This window comes from Lepidochelys kempii, chromosome 14 (assembly GCF_965140285.1).
Source record: "Lepidochelys kempii isolate rLepKem1 chromosome 14, rLepKem1.hap1, whole genome shotgun sequence".
Classification (NCBI taxonomy): domain Eukaryota; kingdom Metazoa; phylum Chordata; order Testudines; family Cheloniidae; genus Lepidochelys; species Lepidochelys kempii.
The window spans coordinates 38,866,961-38,894,947 of NC_136393.1; the positions used below are offsets into that span (position 1 = coordinate 38,866,961).

Consider the following 27,987-nt stretch of genomic DNA (forward strand, 5'->3'; position numbering starts at 1 on the left):
GGAGCCCTGGGCCCTTTAAATCACCACTGGAGTCCCAGGAGGCGTGGGCCTAGGGGCCTGGAAGGACTGGCTGGGAGATGCTGACCCCCCCCAACCCCACCCCTTCTGCCCGAGGCCCCGCCCCTTCCCGGGGCCAGAGCCGGCCCGGGCCCCATACCAGTCAGTGTCCGGAGTTACTTTCACCTCTGGCTTATAGAAAAGATCTGGCCTTCACGGTTTCCAATACCTCTCCCCAAACAAATTCTAAAACTTAAGGGGAATCACTTGTTTGGAATCCAACGCTAACTGAAAGGCCAAACGAATAAACAGCACCCATGGTAAAGTTCTTCCAATTTTAACAATTTACCGTGTATTCATTAGTAACCCAGGATATTTTTTTTAAAAAAATCATTAGGATCACAGTTGTCAGCTATCTACAACACTCCAAAAGAATTCCGTTGTTAAAAGAACCCTTTTCTTTCTTCCCTTAAGCCTCCTATGTAAACTTTGTTTGAAATGCAACTGTGCCAATGTCATGAGCCTGGCCTAGCCACATGCTTTTGCTCCAGTATTAATTCACTGACGCCCCAATCCTGCAGAGACCTTTGCATGAGAGCCCTCCGCATGCAGCACTGGTTGCAGGATCAGTATCTAAGACAGAGTAAATAGCATGAAAGCAGCTTCTTAAAGTGACACCAATCAACATAAAATCCCAGATTTCTTTTACCCTTGGCCTGCTGTACTTTATCCATAAGATCACTCCCATGTAGCCACATCCCCCCCATACCCCAAAATGCCAGCAACTCACCAGAAATCTTGGCACCCCCTGCAAAGCCTGCTCCCTCCCACCCACCGCAGTCTACTCATCCAACCTAACCACGAACTCCCCAACCCCCCTCAGCCCACTGACCCCCACCTACTCCCTATTTCTCCCATCACTTCTTCCTCCACCTCTGCTCCAGGGTCCAGGTCAGGAGGCACCTAATTAGTGAAGCCAGCCTGCAGGGCTCTACTAATTAGGTGCGAGGCCTTGCATTCCCTCTTTGTCCCCCCACACCCAAGGATTATGTTTTACTGTATTGAGTTCAGAAGTCAAACAAGTATTTGAAAGTGAAACCACACATTAAATTACAACTGCCAGCCTATTTAACAACTCCATGATAAAGACGACACCAATGCTTGTATAACACCGACAAGTTTGAATCTGCTGAATATGTAATTAGAGCAGGATCAAACTCTATTTACATAAACACACGCAAAGTCTCTTCCCCGCCCAGCTAGCTGTCAGGGAAGCATTCATTCAGACCCTGCTTACAAAAGTGTACCCATTTGTAGACACTTACATTGGTTTACACGTAGCTTACATCGATTACAGGACTTGGTCCAGGTGTTTTATATCGTTGTAACTTAATTTGGTAAGGGATCTATTTAAACTAAATCGATATAAGACTAAATTAGTCTTGCTGGAGGTGTGACTAGAGGATCATAGTGATGTCAGGCTGGAAGGGATCTTGAGATGTCATCTAGTCTTTCCCCCTGCACTGAGACAGGACCAAGTAGACCGCGAACATCCCTGGCAGGTGTTTGTCCAACCTGGTCTTAAAAACCTCCAATAACGGGGATTCCACAACTTCCCTAGGTAACCAGTTTGATACTTAACTGTCCTTAGAGTTAGAAAGTTTCTCCTAATGTCTAACCTCAATCTCGCGTGTTGCACACTGAGCCCATCACTTTTTGTCCTACCCTTGCTGGACCTGGGGAACAATTGACCACTGTCCTCTCTGCAGCAGCCTTTTGCATATTTGCAGACCATCAGGTCCCCGCTCAGCCTTCTCTTCTGTGGACGAAACATGGCCAGTTTTTCAACCTTTCCTCATAGGTCTTATTTGCTAAACCTCTCATCGTTTGTGCTGCTCTTGTCTGGACTCTCTCCAATTTGTTCACATCTTTCTTAAAGTGTGGTGCCCAGAACTGGATACAAGTCCTCCAGCTGAGGCCTCCCCAGTGCCATATAGAGTGCAACAATTACCTACTGTATCTTACACCCAGCGCTCCCATTAGTACATCCACGCATGGCATTTGCCTTTTTCGCAACAGCATCACAGTGTTGACTCATATACCATTTATGATCCACTCTAAATTCCAGATCCTTTTCTGAAGTTCTGCTGCCCAGCCAGTTATTCCTCAGTTTATGTTTGTGCATTTGATGTTTCCTTCCAGAATATAATGCTTGGCATTTGCCTTTACTGAATTTCATCGTGTTGATTTCAGACCAATTCTCCAATTTGTAAAGGTCATTTTGAATTCTAATCCTGTCCTCTCAAGTGCTGGCCACCCCTCCCAGGTTGGTGTCATCTGCACATCTTAGAAGCATACTCTCAACTCCATGGTCCCTCTCCATTATCCAAGTCGTTAATGAAAATATGGAAGAGTATGAGACCTAGGACAGAGCCCTATGGGACCCCACACAATAGGTCCTCTCATTTGACAGCAAACCATTGATAACTTCTCTTTGAGAACCCACCTTATAGTAATTTCATGTAGACCATATCTCCTTTGCTTATGAGACTGTCATGTGGAACTGTGTCAAAAGCCTTAATAAAGTCTAGATATAACACACCTACTGCTTTCTGCCATCCACTGGGCTGGTTATGCCATCAAAGAAGGAAATCAGATTGATTTGGCATGATCTGTTCATGACAAACCCACGTTGGCTGTTTCTCATAACCCTATTATCTTCTAGGATTGAACAAATTGAGCATGTAATAATTTGTTCCAGTATCTTTCTGGGTATTGAAATTAGGCAGGCTGGTCTCTAATTCCCTTGATCTACCTTTTTTCAGATAGGCAAACATAGCGCCTTTCTCCAGTCCTCTGTCCTCCAGTCTCCAATCCTCCATACGTTCTTGAAGATACTTGCTAATGGTTCCAAGATTGCTTCAGCTGGTTTCTATGGTGAAAATTCTTCAGGACCCACAAACTTAGATGTATTTAACTTACCTAAATATTCTTTAATCTGTTCTTTCCCTATTTTGGTCTGAGATCCTTTCCCCTTGTTGTTAATATTAAGCATCTGGTCACAATGAACCATTTTGGTAAAGACCTGAAGCAAAATAGGTATCCCACATGTGAGCCTTCAGAAGCAGTCGTGCAGGTTAGATTTTTTTAATTGAAATCTGGCTTTTCAAGGGAAGTGGAAAATGTGGTGGGAAATCTTTCATCCCTTTGAAATTTTTCAGTTTTTTGATTAAACTGAATAACAAATTGTTAAAGTTTTTAAATCAAAAAATGCTTTTGTGAGTCTTGGCTTCTGAAAAAAGTGAAACAAACTTGGAATTTGGGGTGGGTTTGCTCAGTTTTCTTTCTCCCCCCCCCCACCTCTATTTTCCAATGGAAGAGAGAGAAAAGGCAGAGCGAAAAGTGTGGGTGAGGGGAATATAATAACCAAAGAACTGAAATGTTTTGTTGTTTGGGTTTATTTTTTTTCAACGAAGGAAAAATTCCACTAAAATTGTCCAACAAGACAGCACTTTTAAAAATTTCCTTCAATTTTTTAATTTTTAAAATTAATTTGGCAGAGAAAATATTTTTCTCCTAGCTCTAAGAAGCAGCACCTGCCCTGGAGCCCTCAGAAAACATTGATTCACACAACAGCAGTTTAATCATAAAGAAAGTGAAATTTGTAGCCTAACTGACAATGGTTAGCCCAACAATTAAACTTTATAACGCAATCTGCCAATATTAGCTTTGGCATAAACACTGTCTAAGGGAACAATCACTTCAAGGTCTTAATTCTTTCACTTTTGCTGGAAAAGGGATGATTCCTCGGTTGAGTTTCGGGATTACACAGGGTATTGAGCTTTTTGTTCTGACAAGGGAGCTCACAGCACCAGATATTTAAAGGCTAAATCCCTTTGAAAAATCTGGCCCACAGATCAGTGTCCGATCCCTCCCTTGCCTCTGTGTGAGGAACCATAGATCTCAAATGCTGGTCCACAGGGTGCTTAGGAGCTTGTCAGTCTGAATCCGCCACCCAGTGTCCTGCTAATGGCTGCTAGAGTAGGGGGTTTTAAGGGAGCTGCTGGGGGGAGGGGGTGGAAGGGAGAGGCAGGGAGGAAGCAGGGTGTGATAAACCTGCTGTTAGGGGGCTTATTCCTTCACCCACTTACTTCCCTGGTCCTTCTCGCATGAACAGAGAGCAACAATACCCGAAGTTTGAAGGTGCAAACAATTCAATGTTTATTGGGGTGAACTTCCAGCAAGCATGATTCCAGTTTCCTTCCTTAGTGTCCCCCTTCCCAGCTCTGATACCACAGAGCCTTACACCTGTGTCCCTGTTCCCATTCCTGCCCTTAGCCAAACATGATTCCAATTTCCCCACCCCCATTCCCTGTTCCTATCCTCTGCCTTACTTCCTGATTGACTGCAGACTAGATAGTAAAACTTGAGTTCTGCTTAGCTATACCTTAACCAATCATTTTCCTGAAATTTAACTAACCGATCCTAACATATTGTAACATGATTATTTAACCAATTATATCCCGCCACCTTAATTAGTTTACACCCAGCAAAATTAATTATACAACAGATAGAAACAATCACAGAACCAGACAGAGACCATGCAAATAAACAATAGCAAAGTAGTTTCAGAGTAGCAGCCGTGTTAGTCTGTATTCGAAAAAAGAAAAGGGGTATTTGTGGCACCTTAGAGACTTACAGCTCACGAAAGCTTATGCTCAAATAGATCTGTTAGTCTCTAAGGTGCCACAAATACTTCTTTTCTAATAGCAAAGTGGGAACTATAATGACAAAACAATACAGAAGTGAGGATTTCACAACTACATCTATAAAGACATAAGGGTTTCCCAGCTGTGTCTATTGATAAGGAGTTCTTACTGAACAGAAAACTATCAAACTAAACTTCCTTTTACATCCTCTAGGGCTCTTCCCTTTCTCTAGAGGTGATCTGATCTCTCGCCTTTCTAACAGCCACAGATTGCCTTATTTCAATGTGACTAGTTTGGAATGCGAGGTTGTGACCATACACTCCCTAGTTTATGGCTGCCTTTGCTGTTTAGCCAAAGAACAGGGCCTCAGACTTTCTTTTATACCTCTATAACTAGCTAAGTGATAAGAATACACCTAAATTCTTAAAGTATAAGCCTTTGCAGCCAGGCCTGAATATCTATATCCTAACAATATAGATCAGCTGAGTGGGGGCTAGAGGAGCCGCACACTAAGATCAACCCAGAAGAACGGGTGGATTCTCTCCCCGGCGAAAGAGGCCGGCGGGAAAGTGATGATCAGGTCCCCGTTACCAGCATCAAAAAACGCCACCTGCCTCTGTTCATAGTCCAGATAAACCTGGATCCTGCGGGGTGCCTGGCTCGGGGACAAGGCGATGTGCTGCACAGGGGATGTGAGAGCCTGGTACTGATCCTCACTGCACTCCACAGCCCAGATCCCCCCCTTGCGGTTAAGGCTGATCCATCCCTTCTTGCTCACAGACTCTTTGGCCACCCCCACAACACAGACTCCCTCCCCCTCCATCTCCACCTCCCAGTAATGTCTCTCCGAGGTGAATCCCGCACAGCCCAGCACACAGGGCAGAGAGTCAAATCTCTCAGGGTTGTCGGGCGGATCCTGCTCTGTGTCTCCCCATCTCACACTTTTCCTATCCGCAGACACGGTGAGGTCATGATGGGCCGTGTCTGGATCCAGAGTCACATTCACTGGGGAGAGAGAATCAGAGTGTTAGGGGCAGAGCTCAGCCCTGGGGGATTCAGAGGAACAGCCATGTTAGTCTGTATCCGCAAAAAGAAAAGGAGTACTTGTGGCACCTTAGAGACTAACCAATTTATTTGAGCATGAGCTTTCGTGAGCTACAGCCCTGGGGGAGGGTCTGATTGTGTCAGTGACAGAACGTGCCCCAGCTGGGGAGTGAATCAGAGAATCTCCTCCCTCCAGGATTTACCCAGCTCTGAATGGGGAGCAGTGCTGAGATCTCAGCAATGCACACAGGGGATTCACACTCCTGACAGAGCCAGTTCAGTGACAAAGTGAAAGGATCAGCTCCGCTGAGCCAGGCCCCCAAACCAGAGTCTGAGTCTCAGTTATTCCATCCTTGTGCTTGGGGGAAAGACAAGGGGGGATAGAGGGAGGTGGTTTTAAGCCACCTTTGTCCTTCCTTTAGTGTACCTGGCCCCTAGTTACAGGGGCCTCAGGGCTGCAAAGCAGAGAACAGCCATAGTGTAATGCATTCTGTCTGTGTCTGCCCTCCCTTGGATAGGGCGAATCGGGGCAACCGCTCCGGGCCCCGCGCTTTGGAGGGCCCTGCGGGCCAGTGTGATTGGCCGGCGCAGTCGGTCTCAGAAGAAATAAATCTGTCACTTCCACCCCAGACTCCCCTAGTGACGGCCCTGGCCCCCAGCATGGCCCGCAACCCACTCCTACAATAACGGCTGGAGGCAGAGTTGCTGAAGAGTCCCTCTGCCAACTTCACATGGACTGGGGTGGCTCCCTTCCACCGGAGCTATTTTCTGGGGACTGTTTCCATGCACCTTAAGGCCCCTTTGCTCTGACAGAGCAGCATAAAAGGGCCTGACAATCAGGCTGGATCTTTCCCCATCTGCACCCACCTCTCCCCACATGTGTGATTAGAGATTCTAGCATCATCGAAGGCTCCCAGCAGATTACAGGGAATCCAAAGTCCCCCTGTCCAGTGACACAACTTTTCACAGCCCCCCTCTCCCTGCAGAGCCCCCTCCCTCCTAAAGATCAGCGAGCTTAGCACTTCCTGCTGCCGGTGAGTGCAGGCCCAGCCCTGCTGCAGTCCTCAGGGGAGTGGGGACAGGGCTGGGGCAGAGCAGGGGAGGGGCGGGGGTGGGGGTGGGGCAGAGCAGGGGCTTTGGGGAAGGGGTGGAGTGGGGGCGGGAAGAGGCAAGGCTGGGGCAGAGCAGAGGCAGGGGCCATGGGGAAGAGCTGGGGCAGGGGCTGCCAGCTGCGCCAAATTTCCTGGTACCCTATGCAGCTGTGTACTTTGCATATGGGTAGCGACGGCCCTGTCCACACCGATGGCCCCAAGGCTATACATTGGCTAATACAGTATTGCCAACTTCAAGAGATCAAATCTCATGAGATTGACCCAAAAATCATGACATTATTCAAAGGAGTATATTGTCATTTTTAGGTCTGTCTCTTGATGTTTGGACTCCCCTGGCCCCTCCCCAGGGTGTGTGCATGTGACAATGAGTGTGGCCCACTCTCCCACGTGTACTGGATAAGGTGATTTTGACTCCTGCTGCAGGAGCTCTCACTGCCACATCTGCCCATCTCCTGCCCAGCAATTAATCCTGTCCCCCAGACACCATCAGTTCTGTCCCCACCCAACCCCCCTCAATTCAGTCCCCCAGCCCCCGTCGTCACTGCCCCATCAGTTCATTTTTAGAGCTCTCAAATATCGAGATTTTTTTTTCCAGCCACAGCTCTATCATGAGATCATGAGTGAGGCTTAGTTTTACTTAGAAATCACATCTCTCATGATTAGTTCGTGAGAGTTGGCATGTCTGCTGATAGGTGATGTCTATCTAACCCCCTTTGACATTTTTAACATTTTTTCTTTTGACTTATTAAGTAGAGAGATAAAACAGAACTGTATATTTTTGTATGTTGAATTTTCTCATTCTTCATTGTACCACTTGTGCATTTGCTCATAATAATAATAATATTGCCAGGGGTTGTGATGTATGGGCATAAAGAGTTCTGAAAATGACATGAGATGTTCCTCTCTGAGTTTCCAAAAGGCTCATTTTTAAACTCTTAGATCGCTCTGGACATACACTGCTCACCCCCTCTCCCGCACCCTAGCCCATCGGGTTAACCCAACCAATCGTTAAAAATTCTAAATTATAACAGAGAAAAGAAACTACTTTTCTGTTTTTAGGAAAGAGTTGGGTAGCCACCAGTAATACGGTGATCAGCTCCCGTCAAATGCAAAATTGAAACAAAACCTGAACTATGGTGCTGCCAATGAGCCACCATAATTCATATGAAAGTTTTCACTCCCCCTTTGATACGAGAAATTTACCTTTGTGCAACTGCTGTCTAGACGACAGTAAACCTAGAGGAAGAAATGGGTGAAAAAGATTAAATGTCATGTTGTCATCTTTCGGAATATATTCACATTGTTAATGTTCTAACACAAAAGCAATATGAAAAGAAAACAAACTTTATTAAGTTATAGTTCAGGAGGTTAAGTGGAATTCAGACCAGTACAAACCATTACACACCTCACTAAAAAATAACCACAAACATTAAAAACAAAGCACATTACCTAAGGTTACATGACATAGCCAGAGATGTTTTATACAGCAATTAAACACCTGTGGCTGGCCCATGACAACTGACTTGCAGGGGCAGCGAGTTATATGGGCCTGTGGTGCCCATGAGCCAAGAATATTCAGGGTCTGGGGGCCCAGCTCCACCAATGTTCACGACCAAGTTTTTCCCCAGCCCTGCCTGCTGCCCCCACACACCTTCCCCAGAGCATCTCCCGGCCCTGCCTGCTGCCCCCGGGTGATTTAAAAGGGACCGGGGGGTCCTGGCCACCGCCACCAGCAGCGCAGTAAGGCTAAGGCGGCTTCCTGCCCGCCCTCGCTCCGTGCCACTCCCGGAAGCGGCTGGCATGTCCCTGCGGCCCCAGGGGTGGGTGTTTCTGTGCTCTTCCTCCGCCCCAAGTGCCAACACCGCAGCTCCCAGCCAATGGGAGCTGCAGGGCCAGTGCCTGTGGGCAGCAGCGCATGGAGACTCCCTGACCCCCCCCCCGACCCCTAGGAGCCACTGCCAGAGGGGTGTGCGGGTCGCTTTCGGGAGGTAAGCGCCGCACCCCTCACCCTCTCTCACCCCCCAACCCCTGCCCCAGCCCAGAGCCTGCACCCCAGCTCCCTCCCTGAGCCTGCACCCCACACCCCCTCCTGCACCCCAACCCCCTGCCCCAGCCCAGAGCCCGCACCCAAACTCACTCCCAGAGTCCTCACCCCTCCTGCACCCCAACCCCCTCCCCCAGCACAGAGCCTGGACCCCAAACCCCCTCCTCCATCCAAACTCCCTCCCAGAGCCCAAACCCACTCCTGCACCCCAACTCCCTCCCAGAGCCTGCACCACCTCCTATACCCCACCCCTGCCCCAGCACAGAGCCCACACCTGAACTCCCTCCCAGAGCCTTCGGCAGGTGTGGGGGGATGGACAGGACTTGGACCCATTCTGGGCACCACCAAAAATTATACAAACCAGCTGCCCCTGCTGACTTGGCTGGCAGGGCTCGGGCAATGGGGCTGTTTAATTGCAGTGTAGATACTCGGGCTTGGGCAGAAGACTGGGCTTTGGGACCCTGTGATGGGAGCGGGTCGCAGAGCCCAGGTTCCAGCCCAAGCCCGAACCTCGTGACCCTGAGTCAGTGGACAGAGGCCAGCCACAGATGTTTAATTGCTGTGTAGACAAACCCTCTGAAACCAACAGACCAATACACAGAAACTTTTTCACTGATTAGCAATCAGCTTTAAATCTGCCCCTGAACCATTAGTATTTAGTAAAACTGGATCATCCTTCCTGAAAGACCTGGTGGTCTCATTATCTCCAGCTCAGGAGGATAAAAAGTGGAGAATCTCTAAAGCAGGGGTGGGGAACCTACGGCCCACAGGCCAGATCCGGCCTGTTGCTAAATTTCCTCCGGCCTGCAGTGCCGCTCCCCTCCCCGCCTACTTGCCCTGACGTGGGGGGGAAGCCCCGAGCCTCTGAGAAGAGCTGCGGGAACTAGGAGTGCGGAGGGTGCTCCAACACCCCCCTGGTTTTGCGCTGGTTCCCAACCGCCTGCTCTGTGCCCAGGGTCCTGGCTGGCTGCTGCCCCCGGCCCCACATGTGGGGTCTCAGCTACTGCCAGGTTCCCGTCTGCTGGCCCCGCACCTGGGGCTCTGCTCCTGCCCCCAGCTGTGGTCCCAGCCTCAGCCCCTTTACCCCTGTCCACATCCTGCCCCTTCCCCCCTCCGCCCCTGGAGTCATGGCCCAGTCTTGCTCCAGCTCTGGGGAGAGGGGGCACAGACAGGAGTAAGGGGGGTGCCAGGTAAAAACTTTGGGACCACTGGCTTTCAGCACCCTGACTGTAAAAATTGTTCCAATGCCCCAAGCCTCCACACCCCCTCTCTGTCCCCCTGCGGGTGAATGGCCTGCGATTGATTTTTTTCTGTGGGTCAGTGGCCCATGATAGCAAAAAGGTTCCCCACCCCTGCTCTAAAGCAAGAGAGGGACTATGATGACACAAGAGGACTTGCAGACAAAAAATCCAAACAAACATACTTCAAAAACAGTTAATTCAGCAAGAAGCTCAAGCTAAGGTTAACGTTCATAGCTGCTAAGAAAGGAAAAAGCCCAGGGAGTCCGAATTTAGGACCCTAATCCAGTGTGTATTGCTGTATTGAGAGCTGAGTAGGGAATTCTTGGGTTCCAAATGATTAGTTGACTATCTTCATCCACAATCATTGTCCCTACGAGATTTCCCCAGCTCTGTCAATTATCAGTGTAATATAGGTGAGAAAATTCCCCAGATGATTGTTTATTACCTTTGAATTTCTTCATTATGGTCTTCAGAGATGCATTTCTTTGAGAAGATTCCCAGATTCTCCATTTTAGTTCAGAAGAAAAGGCCACAGGGTTCTGAAACTCCTCCCTCTCACATCTGAAGAACAACCCAGTGTTACTCCTTGTGGAGTTCTTTCATATTTGTGTTTTACTAAAATGAATTTTATTCTAGTGAATGGTTGTAGCTCAGGAGACCCTGGAGGATTAAATTCTCTATTGCCCCAGGAGTAGGTACAATACCAGCTTTGACGCCACAAGCTCCCCCTTCGTTTTGGTGAGACCGATATTGGAAAACTGCATCCAGGTCTGGTGTCCCCATTTTAAAATGGACGTTGAAAAAGTTGAGATGGTTCAAAGAAGACCCGCAAAAATGATTTGAGGGCTGGTAAAAATGCCTTCCACTGAGAGAACCCTGGCACTAGAGTATGGGGTATAAATACTTTCATGGGGAGAATATACTTGGTACTAAAGGGCTCCTCAATTTAGCAAACAAAGGCAAAACAAGGACCAATTGCTGGAAGCTGAAGACAGAGAAAGTCAAATGGGAAATAAAACAGACATTTTTAAGAGTGCAGGTGGATTAACCATTGGAAGAAACTGCCAAGGGAAGTGGTGGATTCTCCATCTCCATTGACAAAGCCCTGGCTGGGATTATTTAGTTGGGATTGGTCCTGCTCTGGGCAGGGGGTTGGACTAGATGACCTCCTGAGGTCCCTTCCAACCCTGATATTCTATGATTCTATGATCTCTTGACGGGGCACCAGAAGAGGGCGGGCCATGGCCCCATCACTTTTAAAAGTAGGAGAGCTATGCTCTCTCGCTTTTTACCTGTCTTAAAGATAAGTTATGGGGGGAGGAGGCAGAGAGGAGCAAGCAGGTGGTAGGGTCTCTAGGGAAGAGGCAGAGCAGGAGTGGTGCCATGGTTTGGGCACCAGTGGCCCCCCCCCACACACTTTTAGGGAGCTTCAAGTGTTACTGTCTGTTGATGTCTTTAAATCAAGACTGAATGGCTTTCTGGAAGGTGCTTTAGTCAACACTTGTTAGGATTTAGTCAAATACAAGTTATTGGGTTGAATAGAGGAATAACTGGGTGAAATTTAAGGATCTGTGATACATAGGCACTGACTCTGTGGGTTGCTCTGGGGCTGGAGCACTCACGGAAAAAAACCAGTGGGTGCTCAGCACCCACCAGCAGCCCCACAGATCAGCTTCCCCCCCTACCCGCCAGTGCCTCCCACCCGCTAGCTGGCCCTGCCGATCAGCTCTTCCCCCTGCCGATCAGCACCTCCCACCCACCGGGCGATCAGCTGTTCAGCAACAGACAGGATGTGCTGGGGGGAAGGGGGTGGAGCAAGGACGGGAAGAGGCTGGGCAAGGCAGGAAGATGTAGGGTGGGGCCTGGGCGGAAGGAGTGGAGTGGGGGCAGGGCCTGGGGCAGAGCGGGGATCAAACATCCCCGGGAAATGAGAAAGTCAGTGCTGTGATAAAGAGGAGGTCAAATGTGATGATCTTATGGTCCTTTCTGGCCTTCAACTTTATGCATTTATGAAACTCAGTAATACCATGTGGCAATGAGTTCCACAGGTTAATAATGAATTGTGTAAAAAAAAAGTATTTCCTTTTCTCAGCTTTACACTAGTTGACCTTCAGTTGCACTGAACATCCCGCCTTGATCTTGTATTGTGAGTGTGGGTAAGCAGGATCACCTGACTTATATCCTGTACACCATTTAAGGGAGATAATTAGTGACAATCCTTGTGGTGATTTAGATACCCATTCTACCAGGACCTGGAGTGAGACCCACTAACCCATTTCAAAAGATAATTTATGTTCTTATTTAGTTCTTTGGACCCTTACAATAGTCAGTCCACTAGCACAGGGGTTCTCAGCTACAAAGGCTAGTGTGTGTTCACTCCACACTGAGGGAGTGGCAAACTGCTTAATGAACTTGCACTGTCCAAGGGAACCTTGAGCAGCATAAGCCAGTGCAGTTCTGCGGGGTAGGGCTGGAGCTGGGGGGGAACTGGCTGGTGCCTTTCTATTGCTGGTTCATCAATGGCTGGGAGATGATTCATGTAACACAGTTGGGCGTGTCCCTGCCCATAGGTGTCTGTGTAAGCGCAGTGCCTGTGAGGCTTGTAGCTTGACAACAGCATCACACTGCGAGAGGCAGCCCAGGTTGGGGATTTGGAGGGCTCAGCAGTCCCACACTCCAGGATGCACCCCGGGAACCCCGTCACACTAATGTAAATCTCCCTTGTTGCTACTTAAACCAATGACTTCTTGTTCTGCCCTCTCTGGACTTGAAGAACAACTGATCACCACTCTCTGTATAACAGCCTCATACATATTTGAAGACTTATCAGGCCCTCCCTCAGTCTTCTCTTCTCTAGACTAAACATACCCATTTATTTCAACCTTTCCTCACAGCTCATCCATTCTAAACCTCTGATCATTTTTGTTGCTCTCCTCTGAATTCTCGCCAATATTTCCACATCTTTCTTAAAGTGCGGTGCCCCAAACTGGACACGGTATTCCAGCTGAGGCCTCACCGTGACAGAAAGGGTGGAACAACGTCCTCCTGTGTCTTACATGTGACACTCCTGTTAAGACATCTGTGGTGGAGTGTTCACCATCAGCCCTCAAAAAGAGTGCGGGAAGCTGAGAAAGAGGAGATTAGTGAGACAGGCCACACATGAGCGGTTTAGGCCAGAGAAGCAACCCTTGATTAGAAGATGAAGCTCTGCTCAGCCGGTGGGAGCTGAGCTAATATAAAGCCAGGAAGCTGGCAACAGAAATTGGCTGCAGTGAGGAAGTCTGGAGCCACCCTCTGTGCAGTCAAAAGCGAAAAAGAGGGAACCAGGGAAAGAATAGCATGCTAGGAGCATGGCCCTGAAGAAAGGGAGTACTTAGAATCCTAGGGTTAGAAGGGCCTGCAAGGGTCATGTCTAACCCCTATAAGAGAGAAGGGTGGAGATGAAAGCCTATGGGATGCGAGTAGGAAGCAGCCCATGTTCAGAGCAGACCTTGCCTGCATGTGGGCTAGAACCTGGAGCAGTGGGTGGGCTCGAGTTCCCCTAGCCACTGATGGAGTGACATTGCCTGGACAGTGGGACCAGTGAGACACTATACGCCAGAAGGGGAAACCATTTAGTGATCTGGCTGGAGGGCTGAGTCATGAAGAGGAAGCTGCAGCTCTTGGAGTGAGAGATGAGGCTGCAGAATGAGAGAGAGCAGTGGGGGGGGGGGGGGAAGAGACTGCAAGAGGTGGTGTTGGACCTGGAAGAGAGCTAAATCCCCAGAACAGCCAGGAGGAGACACCACCTGCGGTGAATACAGCAACTTGTGACAACATCCCAAAATGACATTTGCCTTTTTCACAAGAGCATCACACTGCTGACTCGTTCAATTTGTGATCCGCTTTAACCCCCAGATCTTTTTCTGCAGTACTGCTGCCTACCCAGTTATTCCCCATTTCATAGTTGTACATTCGATTTTTCCTTCCAAAGTGCAGTACTTTGTCTTTATTGAATGTCCCCTTAAATTGATTTTAATCCTTCCTCCCTCCGCCCTTTGTCTCTTGTGTCTATTTAGACCAGGGATCGGCAACCTTTGGCACGCGTCCCGTCAGGGAAAGCCCCTAGCAGGCCGGGCCACTTTGTTTACTTGCCGCGTCCGCAGGTTTGGCCGATCGCGGCTCCCACTGGCCACGGTTCACTGTCCCAGGCCAATGGGGGCTGCGGGAAGTGGCGCGGGCCAAGGGATGTGCTGGATAACCTTCCCGCAGCCCCCCTTGGCCTGCGACAGTGAACCACGGCCAGTGGGAGCTGCAATCGTCCGAACCTGCGGATGCGGCAGGTAAACAAACTGGCCCGGCCCGCCAGGGGCTTTCCCTGGCAGGCCACATGCCAAAGGTTGCCGATCCCCGATTTAGACTGTAAACTATTTGGGGCAGGGACTGTCTTTCTATGTGTCTGTGCAACGCCCAGCATGTTGGGACCCGATTTGGCTTTGAGCCAATACTAGTGATAATAGCAAATTATATACTCCTGAGAGCAGGGAAAGTCTCTTCCATCATATCTGTTGCTACGCCAAGCACACTGACAGAGCTCACTTCATAATAAGAAACAATTAATAAACAGCTCATTGAATAGTCGTCAGATGGCCCTGACTTTCCATTCCTACCAACCTAGGTGGAGTCTGGAGTGTTTCTCCACACCCAATCTTCTGAGGTCCCCATTCCACCAGCGACACTACAAATCAATACCTGGTTTGTAGGTAAATAGCTCTTATCTCAGGCTGCTCTATTCTGGAGTCTAGTCAAAATGACAACAGCCCCAAGATTAGATTTAATGGAGAGAGATTGGGAACCAACCCCACACTCTGCACTGTTGGACCATGGGGAGCCACGTCTCATGTTTAAAATCCCTTCCCTGCATTGGGAAGTGAAAGGGAGAGTGACAAGGAGCCACCTACCTGCTCAAGATGTCTTTGATGTCCTGGAGGAGAAAAATAAAAGGAAATTCAGTCCCATATCTCATACTAACGATCCCTCCTGCTCTGGAGGGGACTCACTTTGTCTTCACAGTTTGAGGTTCAAAGAGAAAGTATTTGTCATTTATTAATGCAAACAAAAACATTAAATGTGTTGCCTTTGTTCTTTTGGATAAGTGCTCTGACTGCAGGATCTGGGCCCAGGAAGTTTGTATATGGAGACACACAAGCTCTTTGTGTAACAACATTTGGATAACCAGCTGGCATATGGAATCAGAGGGCTCGGTCTTGCAAGGTGCTGAACAAGGATCTTCTGAACAGTCACAGGTTTGGGGAAGATCCCCTCCAGCAGACTCCAGTGGGTCCAGAGGGAGGCATGTCCCCCCATGCTGTTTTGCCCCCATGCTGTCAACTCTCTGCCCACTCTCCCACAAGCATTCTGAATGCCCATCCTGTGGACTTCTTGACATCCACAGGAAGTTGGGGCTGGGTGAGAACAATGGGTGTGGGGTACAGAGTAACCCAGGGCCAATCACTATCCTACACCCCAGGTTCAATGCAGGAAACTTGAGGAGTGAAGAATGCTGCCCACAGCAGATACTGGTTGCAACAGAGAATTTGACCCTAGATAACATCTAGAGAAGTCCAGGATGCTACGGTTTTTTTCCTTCTTTTTTTTTTTTTTTTTTTTGAAGAGCAAAATCATTAGAAGGCTTTTGGAATTCTAACGACGACTTACTTTCAGGCTACCATAAGTAATGAACAGCTTCCCTAACTAACTTCAGTTCTGGCAGACAAAATCACCACAGCCTCAGACCTCATGTATCAATTTTAAGGCCAATATTTTCCCTTTTTGTGATATGCAGGAAAAGTGGCAAGATCAGGCTTTAAATGGAATCTTAGCTTCAATCTTAGCTATTTCCATAATTAAAGACTGGTTCCATCTTTAATCTTTTGGAGTTAGCATTTGGAACGCAGGAAACGCCAGACTGGGCTCAGACCAGAGGGCCATCGAATCAGTATTCTGTCTCCAAAGGTGGACAGTGCCAGATGGTTTGGAGGAAGGTGTAAGATAATCTTCCTCCTATATTCTCATCCTTCTCCCTAACAGTTAGCGACTGGCTAAAGCAATGAAGTATGAGGTTTAATATCACTCGGCATATTCTTGTTATCCATATAAATATCTGATCACTTTTTGAGTTTTGCGTTTTGCTAAATGCTTGTTCTCAACGACATCCGGTGGCAATCAGTCCCACAGTCTAATTACGTGATGTGTGAAAAAGCGTTCATTGCATCAGTTTTGAATTTGTCACCTTCTAATTGTATTGAATTTCCCTTTGTTTTGCATTATGAGACAGGGAGAACAGAGTTCGGAGTTTGCCATTTTTGGAGGAGTCTTCTCCCACTAGAATTCAAAAGAAGAATTTCTTTTCATTTAGGGCTCGATCCAATGCTCGTTGTACTCAAGAAGTATATTTCCATTAACTTAGTGGGCACTTTATCAAGCCCTTAAGGAAAAATAATGTATATTTTAGCAATACTATATGTTCCGACCATTCACTCCTACACTCCAAAAGTGAAGAGTTCGGAGACTTTCTTGCTCTGTGAAAGATTCTGGGGTGTTTCTAACACTGTCTGACCTGCAGGAATTCACTCGCTGGCTGCTGGCACTTCTGCTCCATCTCAGTGATCAGGGAACTGAGAGAAGATATTTCCTCAGATAATTTGGCAACATACTCAGCCCTCCCCTTTTCAATTTCCTTATTCAGCTCGTCCAGCTGGAGTCGCTCTTGTTCCTCCAAAAGTTGCCGCAGTTGCTGAAATTCAGAGACAATCTTCCGCTTCTCAGTTTCTAGCTGTTTCTGAAATGAGGAGATACAAACAGGAAAAGCACAGGTCAAGGACAAGACTACGGAGCGAGTCACGGGACACTTTATGCACGTGGCAGCATGCCCTTGCAACCCCACAGAATTTAACTTCTGACATTTTATGGAAAACATACTCTGCTCAGTAGACTGAAGTTTTTCCAATAGATTTTCAAGAGTCATAACTGGTGTTTAGAATATGAATTTTCCTTGCATGATTCGGATAATCTATGATCAGTGGCTTCTAGAAAACCAGATCCTTCTAATAACAGGAAGCATAGCAGATGTGGGATTCAGAACTGGACTGGCAAGGATTATTTTAGTAGAGGAAACAGTAGAACCCAAAAAAGAAGCACTCGACTTGAACTGGGGAACACAAATTGCTGGGAAGACCCCTTTTTTGCACATGCAAATCTGAATTTGCAGGTTGCTTAGGAACGAGTGCATGTGAACTGGACAGAAGTCTACCAATTCATGCTGTTTCTGGAGCACTCTCTGGCCCCTGAATCTCTAGGAGCAAGGAAATCAGACCAGATTTGGAACCCAGATCTTCTTCATGGCACTGTCTAGTAGTGATACCATTAAGCGCCTGTTCCAGAGCTCACTGAACTGAAGTCTTTCCAATTACTTCCTTGTGCTTTGTTTTAAGCAGTAAGTGAGCCTCCTCCTCTGGGACAGCAGATTCCTATAGCAGCTGCACTGATTGTCCAGCTGTGGTTATCTCTGTTGAAAGTACAGCTGGCCAAAATATTGGGGGGGGCGGGGAATTTGCAAAAAATAATTGAAATGTCAAAGTTGTTTCTATTTCTCAGTTTCCAAATGGAACTTTTGATTTGTTTGAAAAATATCTTGAAATAACTTTTGAAAAATGTCATTTTTCTTTTTCCCTTTTCCCAAAATGGAACAAAATAATGTTCATTCCCCCCCCCCCATTTTTCTTTTTAGTACGTCCTCTGTGTACCTCTTCAAAAGATCTCCCATTTTTGAAAAAGTGGCAAAAAGAAAAAGGAAAAACTAAGGGGAAAAACCCCTGGAAATTATTCATTTTAGTGCACTCAGTAGAAAAAAGGACTAAAAAGGGAAAGAAAGATAAAAAACAAATATGAAAGTTTTAAAATTTCTCAGCTTTTTAAAAGCAGAATGAAAATTTCAGTTTGAAATGACACAAAAATGTTTGTTTCATTTTGAAATTTCCCGTCAACAAATTGAAAAATTTGTTGCAAGTGTCTTTTGCCCATGAAAAAAAACTTGTTTTCTACTAAACCCCTTTTATCTGCAGGAAGCTTTTTTTGGTTGAAAAATTTCAACCAGCTTTAGTTGAAAGACTAAAGGAGAAACTACTGTTACGCAAACAAATTACACTTGAATTATCAGTGAAGATATTTGGATTATTAAAACTTTCTTTAATGCTGCATTTTCCTGCTTACTCTCAATTAAAGCAGAACAGTTTTCCTTTACAATGAGAATAAATAAGTTATCTTTCACGGACGAGAACATGTTACTCACTATTCCTCTTATGTTACTCAGACTAAGCAGTGTCTTGATAATGTCCCTGTGCGCATTTGCTTCTGAGTAATAACGGCACCTACCAGGAGTTCATGGCTTTTATTTTCCCCACTCAGTTTAAATGACAGAATATCTTCTCTCTCTTCCTTCAGAATCTCCACAAGGCTCCAAATTTGGTCCTAACAAAAGAAAAACTGGTATAGTTTTGATTGTTTTTGGAGAATTTCCCCCCATTTGTTTATATTTGCAAGAATATCAAATACATAATAAAATGGGTGAGTGCTCTAACCACATGACTATACAGTCATTCTCATTCTCTCTCTCTCTTTGGCCCAAATTACTTTTTATCCCCAGTGGAATAGCTTCTACAGGGGAGAGGGAGAGAGCCCCACATCACAATAGCCCAGTGGTTCTCAACTGTGGTCCACCGGTTGTTCAGGGAAAGCCCCTAGCAGGCCGGGTCGGTTTGTTTACCTGCTACATCCGCAGGTTCGGCCGATCGCAGCTCCCACTGGCCACGGTTTGCCGCTCCAGGCCAATGGGGGCTGCAGGAAGGGCGTCCAGCACATCCCTCGCCCCGCGCCGCTTCCTGCAGCCCCCATTGGCCTGGAGCGGCAAACCATGGCCAGTGGGAGCTGCGATCGGCCGAATCTGTCGACGTGTCAGGTAAACAAACTGGCCTGGCCTGCTAGGGGCTTTCCCTGAACAACCGGTGGGCCACAGTTGAGAACCACTGCAATAGCCCATGGTTAGGGCACTCACCTGAGAGATGGCAGATCCGTGTTCGAATCTCTTCTCCTCATCAAGTGGAAGAGGGACTTGAACCAGTGTTTCCTACTTCCCAGGGGAGTACCCTAACCCCTGGGCTAAAAGTTAGGAGGGAAGGCTGCCTGTGTGTACTAACTTGTGGGACCTGATCTGGCAGGTGTGCTCACAGGCCACTTACCAGGTTGGGCCCCAAACTCTACTTAGGCCTATCTTCCTCCAGACTGTGAATTGCTCTAGGGCTTAGGTGGGAAATAGACATCCGGATGCCTAGAGGGAAGCAGCACTGCAGTGTGCATGCCTAGAAATATAGGGATGATATAAAAGCTGGAACGAGCCAGAAAGACCCAGAACAACATTTTAGTCAATACAATTGTTGCAAAAACCAGCAGGTACCTTTACAGGCAGTTAAGAACAATATTTTAGTAATGAGAACAGATTCATAACACACTGTACTCCTAGGAGAAGTCTGTGCCACTGCGCAATGCAGAATTTTGCAGAAATTAATGTTGGGCATGCAAAATTTCCTTTTTTCCCCACAGAAATGGGCTGCAGAGATGTTGGCCGCCACTAGTGGCTGCTGGACTTGGCAGAGCCCAGCTTGCAAATAGAAGACAATGCCAGGGAGAGTGGGAGGGAACTGGAGTGTTCCCAGCAGCTGTTGCAGTTGCCAGCATGCCCTGAGGGAAGGAAGGGAGCAGCAGCAAGCAGGAAACTCTGTGCAAGCCCAGGACCCAGCATCAGGCTGTTTCTCCTTCTGGATCCCTGGGCTCTGGAGAGGTAGGGTCTGTGAGTGTCTGGGCCGGGGGGAATGTCGCAGCTAGCCTCTGGGGGAGACGGGGTGTGAGTGTCTGGGCCGGGGAGGGCTCCACAGCTGGGCTCTTGGGGGGAGGGGTTGTGAGTTTCTTGCCCCCTGGCTGGACTCTGAGGGGGAGGAGGCAGAGAAGTAGGAACTGGGTTGTTTTAGGGGTTTCTTTAATCTCTACTCCTGGCGGGGACATGCAGATAAGTTGTTGCATGCCTTACTAAAACTGTCACAGCATGCGACTATACACGTAATACAACTAACTGAAAACACTACAGAAAACCTTTGCTGAAGCCACCTTTAGGTGCCTGTTCCAAGCTCCGGCTAGCTTTATAAATAAAACTGCCCAGAACACTCAGTTCTGAAGAGACACAGGGAACAAAAATATGCCAGAAACACATCTTAATAAACAAAATTGTTGAAAAAACAATGATTACTGTTACAGACACTTCAGAACAATATTTTAATTAATGAGAACTGACTAATTACACGCTGACAGATTTCAGAGTAGCAGCCGTGTTAGTCTATATTTGCAAAAAGAAAAGGAGTATTTGTGACACCTTAGAGACTAACCAATTTATTTGAGCATAAGCTTTCATGAGCTACAGCTCACTTCATCGGACGCATTCAGTGGAAAATACAGTGGGGAGATTTATATACACAGAGAACATGAAACAATGGGTGTTATCATACACACTGTAAGGAGAGTGATCACTTAAGGTGAGCTATTACCAGCAGGAGAGTTGGGGGGGCGGGGGGGAACCTTTTGTAGTGATAATCGAGGTGGGCTATTTCCAGCAGTTGACAAGAAAGTCTGAGGAACAGTGGGGGGTGGAGGTGTCGGAATAAACATGGGGAAACAGTTTTACTTTGTGTAATGACCCATCCACTCCCAGTCTCTATTCAAGCCTAAGTTAATTGTATCCAGTTTGCAAATTAATTCCAATTCAGCAGTCTCTCGTTGGAATCTGGTTTTGAAGTTTTTTTGTTGAAGAATTGCCACTTTTAGGTCTGTAATCGAGTGACCAAAGAGATTGAAGTGTTCTCCAACTGGTTTTTGAATGTTATCATTCTTGATGTCTGATTTGTGTCCATTTATTCTTTTACGTAGCGACTGTCCAGTTTGACCAATGTACATGGCAGATGGGCATTGCTGGCACATGGTGGCATATATCACGTTGGTAGATGTGCAGGTGAACGAGCCTCTGATAGTGTGGCTGATGTGATTAGGCCCTATGATGGTGTCACCTGAGTAGATATGTGGGCACAGTTGGTAACGGGCTTTGTTGCAAGGATAGGTTCCTGGGTTAGTGGATGAGCTGTAGCTCACGAAAGCTCACGCTCAAATAAATGTGTTAGTCTCTAAGGTGCCACAAGGACTCCTTTTCTTTTTGCGTAATTACACACTGTTATTAACAGTTTCTAACTGTGAACCTTTTATTTGAACACAAAAAGGGACCTGGAACACACGGTTCCAAAAGTGGTCGGGGACCAAAGGGATACACATAATACAACTAACTGAGAATAATGCTATAATACAGAAAACCACTGACACACCCACCTGTTTAGCAAACAGCTTTATTAATAAAACCACCCAGCAGACTCAGCTCCGAAGTGGCTCATGGAACCAAAATAAAGGGAAATGTCTGGAACGGCATTTTGATAAAGAAAATTGGTTTAAAACAACTCAGCGGAAATGGTCAGAGAACACTGGGAGCATTATTTTAGTCATGAGAACTGATTAACAGCTGTCATTAACCCATTCCAGCCCAGAACCATTTTTAAAACGAAGCAGGAGCCTGAACTGTCAGTTCGGAAGTGGCTCAGGGGACCAAAGTTGTACATATAGGTGAGACTAATATAATGCTAATGAGAAACTTGTCTTTAACCCGGGTTTTCGGGTGATAATTAGCTTTAGTACTAAAGTGGTTCCAAAGTGTCACAGGGGACAAAAATGATGCATGTCATACAAGTGAGAGCAACATAGCACTACTGAAAACACCAGCCTAAGATGTTACCACAGAAATGGGGTCAGGGAGCAGGCAGTGTGGAGGATAGTGTGGGTATTCCAGGGAGATGAATACTCCTTCTTGCTGCTTCAGAACGCATGTACCTGTGGGAACACCTGTTTTCACCCCGTTTTCACCTCTGCTTCTCTGCAGTTTGGAACCTTGACATTCCCCCCGCACGTAGCTCTCAATCGGCGTCGAGAAGGCACAGAGCGGCTTAAAGGGTGTGGAAATCCCCTATGTACAATTGCATGGCACATAAGTAGGCTCAGAATAGGCCACTAACCTCCTAGGTCCCCATCATTGTTGCCAATCACTAAGTTGGAAGTGTGTGTTGCTTAAATGCAATACATTATTCTACTTTAATCATCCTATTCTATCATCGGTTGCGTCTCGACAATTGTCCAGTCGGTGGTGTGTCTGACCTGTAACTCTAATCTGATTTGCACAAAGCTTTGCAGAAGATTTAACAAAACCTAAAATTCACAGGTGCACAAATACAATAAAATAGATTGTTTAGTCTTTTTTTCCTCCAGTATGTGTAGTTTAAACTTTCACTGCAAGAAGCTCTGGACATTTTAAGAAATCCTATAAAAGACAAAATATCCACTCTTCCAGCCTCTAAGCCAAACAATGGACAGCTGCTTGCATACCATTATGAAGGGCAAAAGGACAAAAAAGATGACTGGAGGTGTGATCAATATAAATGGATCCACAAAGGAAGACATCTTTTCCCAACGGGGACAGCCTCTGGTAAGGAAGAGATATTTTCGAAGACTGATCGATACAGATGAGGTTTTGTGTCACAGATACGGATATAAAGTTCTTGATGGAAATGTGGACAAAGTGATTGTTCATTATTTGGGACAAGACGAAACACCTGACCCATGTGTGCCCTATAGGAATATGAGAAAATATCCCTTGCGATCTCGTGGTTGTACAATGCCATCTGTACTGTCAAAAGTTGTGGAGCAGAAACATTTAGGCCTCTCTAAAAATTACCAGTGAAAAATAACAGCCTCTAATGTCTCAGCTGCACATATGAGAGTGATGTCTCAAAAATACACAAGAAATAAAAAATAATGTGTGAAAAACCGAAAAGCAGAATCAGTCACAATGCTTAGTGATGTGGATGACCTTCACTGTCCCCGGGAAGGGTTTGTGTAATATTGCCAGGTCCCTGAAATCTCTGCAAGTTTGGATCTTCCAGAATTTATTGGTATTTTTAAGAGGTGATAATACTGAAGAATACACTTCTTTCATATGCCCATTTCAGCTAGGAGACTTTCCCGCTCCCCCTTCATGTGCCTTTTCTCAGGAAAATCCAGCAATTCCTGTGGCTGCACTGATTCATGACAAGTGCACATGATATTTTTTCATTTCTAGCAGAATGTGTGTCCCAGGTCAGCAGCGGTTCCACTGTACTAGTACTTGGCTACATGTATAAATTTCAGCCCTGGGCCAATTCAGAACTGACTTTTCTGGGTCCTTATTGGCATTAAAAATGTTTTGGGACCTGAACAATTTAATAACAGTGTGTTATATGTCTGTTCTCATTGCTAAAGTATTGTTCCTAAGGGTGTCTAACCGTAACTGCTCTTTTTTGCCATAATTTTTTTATTAAAATGCCATTCCTGGCTATTCCAGCTTTTACACCATCCCGTGATTTCTTACCTTGTAATTCTGGGCAGCCTCCTCTATGGGAACCACAGTGTGTTCTCTGTGATCTTGGGACAGATGACAAACCAAACAAATGGGTGTTTGATCCTCTTGGCAGAAGACATCTAAAGCCTTCTGGTGTTTTTCACACACTGTCCCAACTTCTGGTTCTTTTGTTGGCTCCAGTGTAAGTGTTCTGGAAGCTTCTACAATATTCCTTAGCTGTCTGTTTGGTTTGAAGTTTCTCTGGGAAAAGAAAAGGAGTACTTGTGGCACCTTAGAGACTAACCAATTTATTTGAGCATGAGCTTTCGTGAGCTACAGCTCGCTTCATCGGATGCATACCGTGGAAACTGCAGCAGACTTTATATACACACAGAGAATAAAAGTTTGTTTCATATTCTCTCTGTGTATATAAAGTCTGCTGCAGTTTCCACGGTATGCATCCGATGAAGTGAGCTGTAGCTCACGAAAGCTCATGCTCAAATAAATTGGTTAGTCTCTAAGGTGCCACAAGTCCTCCTTTTCTTTTTGCAAATACAGACTAACACGGCTGTTACTCTGAAACCTGTCACTCTGGGAAAAGGTTTCTCTGCACTCAGGACAGGGGAAGTTTGTACTCAGTGCCTCCCAGCACTGAGTGATGCAGGCCTGGCAGAAATTGTGCCCACAATCTAGATACACTGGATCGTTAAAATAATCTAGACACACTGAACAAGTCAGTTCACAACTGGGAGCAGTTGTGCTGGATTCACAACAGCCCTGGCGGCTTCTGCAGAGAAGAGAGTTTCCTTTTATTGTTCTCAGAAATGGGCTGATTCTGAACTTTGCACACCAAACAGGTGTTTCCTACCTTTTCATTGTCTTGTGTCACTCTTGGGAGGCTGGAAACTCCTTTTGGTCCGAGTCAGCACCTGGAGGCAGCACCGTGACAGACTGTGGAGTGCAGCACCTGACGTGCTTGATCCCTGCAATGGTGCAGCCCGGCCACCCTGCAGAACGGTTGTTTGAGAACCGGCACCTGCCACACCTACACCTAGCTCTATACAGCATGTCCTCCCGCCTTTGCTGTGTCACTGCACTGTGGGACTCCAGAGGTACCGACAGCCTCGCTCGTGGCACAGCTCTCTGCAGCAGGTGGTTGTGGGAAAATTTACCAAGTATTGTGGGCTGCCAGCGGTATTCCAGCCTTTAGAAGGGGAGGATCCTAGAGTCATGCCCCTCCAACCCAATGACTGGGGCAGCGGCCATCTTTTTTTCTGCTCAATGTTCGCCCTCTGTGGTTGATACAATAATTTCTAAATATCGTCTTCCTAGCCATATTCCCGCAGGTCAGCAGGGAATATCCACATGGTCTGTGACTGAGGGAAAAGGGGTGGCTGGGAACAACAGGGGCCAGAATCACTGTCTGATTCTCACCAACTGCAGCATGGAAACATTATATTTTTGTATGTTGAACTTTTCCCCCCCATCTTCGTTGTACCACTTGTGCGTTCACTAATATTGTAGCCAGGGGATGCGATATGTACATAAAGAGTTCCAAAAAAGAAGCTCGATATCAGACCTGATTTTCTAAAAGGCTCATTTGTAAACTCTCTGATCTCTGCTGAGACACACTGCCCTTCTCTCCCCAGCCCATCTGGTCAGCCCCCAACCACTATTAAAACATTCTAAATTATGACAGAGGAAAAGAATCGCCGTTTCTGTTTTTGGCAAAGACAGGTGTAGCCACCAGTAATACAGGGTTCGGCTCCTGTCTAATGCAAAATTGAAACAAAACCTCAACTGTGGGGCTGCTGATGAGCCACCATCATTCATATGAAAACATTCACTTGATCCCAGACATTTACCTTTGTCCAAGTGCTGTCTGGACGACAGTGAGTCTTGAGGGAGAAAAAGGTGAAATAGAGTAAATGTCCTGTTCTCACATTTATGAATATATTCACAGTATTAAGATTCCAAAACTACAGTAAAATGAAACGAAAACAAACTGCATTAACTTACAGTTCAGGTGGCTAAGTGCAATTCAGATCAATAGAAATCATTACACACGACTAAAAAATAACCCCAAACATAAAAAAAACTAAGAAAATTACTTAAGGTTACATAAACATCTCTGAAACACATAATTCCCACACAAACCAATAAACAGAAACATTTTCACTGATAACATCCAAACAACCTTAAATCTGCTTCTGTACGACTAGTACTCAGTACAGCTGACTCCTCCTTCCTGAGAGATTTGGTGGTCTCTTTGGGTGTGTCTACACTGCAATGTAAGCCCAGGGTCAGTAGAACTCAAGTTAGCAGACCCTGGGTTTGTTAACCTAGGGCTTGAGTGTCTACACTCATTTGTAACCCCAGGTTAGGAATTGTTGAACCCTGGGTCCCAACCTGGGGCTCCAGCATCTACATTGCATTGTGTGGGCCCAACTCTAACAACCCATATCCCAGACTTCCTAGCACCCTCCCAAAATGTGGCTGGCTCTAGTGCTTAGTTCCTGATGCAGTGTGGAAAAACTTGAGTGTCCACCAAATCTGACTGTCTAGAGGACAAAGCACATTTCCCCATAGGATACTTTTGGCAGACTCATGGAGAATGAGTCCAGTGGGGCTGCGTCTATACTACGAAGCAATAAGGTTGAACCCTGGGTCCTAGCTTGACCCAGGTGTGGATCCTCCATCCCTGTGGGGTTCTGAGTCCTTGTGTCTGAATGATGGGCTAGTGTGATTTGTGTGGAGATGGGTGGGGGTTAGTCTTGAGCTGGAGTTTAAACCCTGTGCTTATAGTCTAGTGTAGACATACCCAGTATCTCCAGCTCAGAAGGATAAAAGATGGAGACTCTCTAAAGCAAGAGAGGGACTAAGGGTGACAGAGGAGGACTTGCAGGGAAAAAACCTCAAACAGACATACTTAAAAAACAGTGAATTCTGGAAGAAGCTCAGGTGAAGGTTAATATTTATTGCTGAAAAGAAAGGAAAACCCCTGTCAAGATTCCTCCCCCACTCTGAACGCTAGGGTACAGATGTGGGGACCTGCATGAAAACCTCCTAAGCTTATCTTTACCAGCTTAGGTCAAAAAGTTCCCCAAGGTACAAAATATTCCACCCTTTGTCCTTGGATTGGCCGCTACCACCACCAAACAAATACTGGTTACTGGGGAAGAGCTGTTTGGAAACATCTTTCCCCCCAAATACTTCCCCAAACCTTGCACCCCACTTCCTGGACAAGGTTTGGTAAAAAGCCTCACCAATTTGCCTAGGTGACTACAGACCCAGACCCTTGGATCTTAAGAGCAATGAACAATCCTCCCAACACTTGCACCCCCCCTTTCTGGGAAATGTTGGATAAAAAGCCTCACTAATTTGCATAGGTGACCACAGACCCAAACCCTTGGATCTGAGAACAATGAAAAAGCATTCAGTTTCCTTCCAAGAAGACTTTTAATAGAAATAGGAGTAAATAGAAGTAAAGAAATCCCCTCTGTAAAATCAGGATAGTAGATACCTTACAGGGTAATTAGATTCAAAACATAGAGAACCCCTCTAGGCAAAAACTTAAGTTACAAAAAAGATACACAAACAGAAATAGTTATTCTATTCAGCACAATTCTTTTCTCAGCCATTTAAAGAAATCATAATCTAACACGTACCTAGCTAGATTACTTACTAAAAGTTCTAAGACTCCATTCCTGGTCTATCCCCCGCAAAGGCAGCATAAAGACAAACACACAGACCCTTTGTTTCTCTCCCTCCTCCCAACTTTTGAAAGTATCTTGTCTCCTCATTGGTCATTTTGGTCAAGTGCCAGCGAGGTTACCTTTAGCTTCTTAACCCTTTACAGGTGAGAGGAGTTTTCCTCTGGCCAGGAGGGATTTTAAAGGGGTTTACCCTTCCCTTTATATTTATGACAACCCCCAAACCCTAATCCAGTGTGTATATGCTGTATTGAGACCTGAGTAGGGAATTCATAGGCTCCAAATGATTAGCTGACCATCTCAATCCACAATCATTTTCCCTGAGTGATTTTCCCACCTCTGTCAATTAACAGAGTAATATATGTTACAAAATTCCCCAGGTGACTGTTTATTACCTTTGAATTTCTTCACTGTGGTGGCCAGAACTGGAGAATTTTGAGAAGATTCCCAGATTCCCCATTTCAGTTCAGAAGAAAAGGCCACTGGGTTCTGAAACTTCTCCCTCTCACATCTGAAGAAGACCCCAGTGTTACTCATGATGGAGTTTGTTCATATTTGTTTTGTTTTTTTTTTTC

The 27,987-nt window shown here is 46.3% G+C and overlaps 1 pseudogene; it reads right to left on the reverse strand.

Moving 5' to 3' along the window:
• Window positions 1–5,199: 5,199 nt before the first annotated feature.
• Window positions 5,200–27,949, reverse strand: LOC140897505 (zinc finger protein RFP-like; annotated as a pseudogene).
• Between the last annotated feature and the right edge of the window lie 38 nt (window positions 27,950–27,987).